The 1,331-nt window shown below is 44.2% G+C and overlaps 1 pseudogene; it reads right to left on the bottom strand.

Moving 5' to 3' along the window:
• Positions 1 to 440: 440 nt before the first annotated feature.
• On the bottom strand, positions 441 to 1,053 carry LOC129673665 (60S ribosomal protein L15-like; annotated as a pseudogene).
• Between the last annotated feature and the right edge of the window lie 278 nt (positions 1,054 to 1,331).

Below are 1,331 nucleotides of genomic sequence, written 5' to 3'. Positions count from 1 at the left end.
CAAAGTGACAAATGAGAGAAACATTTGACAGTCCAGGATATGCCTAACACTTTTGAGAACAAAGAAAGAGAAGCTTCTTAAGAGAGCAGGTCATAGAGAGACAGAGGGAGAAGGCAGTTTGATGCGTCTGCTTGGAAGGGAGATTGGTCTAGAATAGCTGAGCTGGGCCACCCAGCCAGAATTTGGTAAGAACAAGAAAATGCCAGCATATTCAACAGTAAGCCTCAGAGGCTGAAAACATTCTAGCCTAGATTAGGTTGTACAGAAGCTAGAAGCTTCCAGGACTAGACCTAGCTTAGCAGCCGTAAGCCTCAGAAACAGACAATTACATCAGGTTAATAAAACATACTTCTACAGCTTTCATTGAAATTATCAGAAAAAAAAAATTTTGACTGTCCTAAATTGTTTATTGGGTATGAATTTTGCAAACCTTACTTCTATTAGCGATAACAGCAGAGCTGGACAGTACTGACTGAGCCTTCTCCAGGCTGCACTGCAGAGCCACCACCGGTGTGGGGGAACTTGTTGTCTTTTCCTAGGCCACGGCTCTTCCTGCCAGCAGACATCAGCCCACACATCTCTCTGTGTTTGTGGACTGGTTTGGTGATCCACTGGGTGCCAGGATTTCTTCTGATAGCTTTATGGAATAGATCAATGAGGCTCACTTCAAAAAATTTATATGTTGAATCTCCACCAACCCCGTAAGTATTCAGGACTCTCAAAGTCCCACAATGGCGTCCAGCTCTCTCCTCAGCAACAAAATTAAGACTTCGGGCAAATTTTAGCTGGTTAACACCATGGTGGACAGGCATGCCATGATTTCACCCTGAAGAACTGGGCGTTTGCGGCCGCAGTGGCGGACAGGAATCCTATAAATAACATAATCTTGCTTGGCTTGTATTCCAGCCTTTCACGCCTTATCAGGCCAGTGGAGAAGGGAGCCCTGTGCAGCGCAGACAGCTGGAGGTACTGAGAGCAACGGACCCTCAGAAGAAAGCGCATCACAAGGAGCTTCTTCCTCCATAGCTCCTGGATCTATTTGTACGCACCCATCCTTGCTCACCTAAGGGCTGACGCCATAGGCCATCAGAAAAAAAAAAAAATTAAAGCAACTTCTCAATAAAAATATATGTACTCTCTGAGCATAATTGGTGACATATACCAGGATACATTTGAAGCTAAGGAACTCTCTGGTTACTGTTTTACTGGTTACTGGTCACTATTTTAGTTTACCTTTCTCCTTGATGCACAGAAGATGACTGTGAGCAGTGCAAGCAAATAGGTATCAAGTTCATCCTAAATTACTGACATCATGCTTTCAGTGACTTTCC

This window comes from Psammomys obesus, unplaced genomic scaffold (genome assembly GCF_907164565.1).
Source record: "Psammomys obesus unplaced genomic scaffold, mPsaObe1.curated_primary_1811, whole genome shotgun sequence".
Lineage (NCBI taxonomy): Eukaryota > Metazoa > Chordata > Mammalia > Rodentia > Muridae > Psammomys > Psammomys obesus.
Note: the sequence above shows the minus strand (reverse complement) of the source record. Positions and strands in the feature narration are given on the sequence as shown.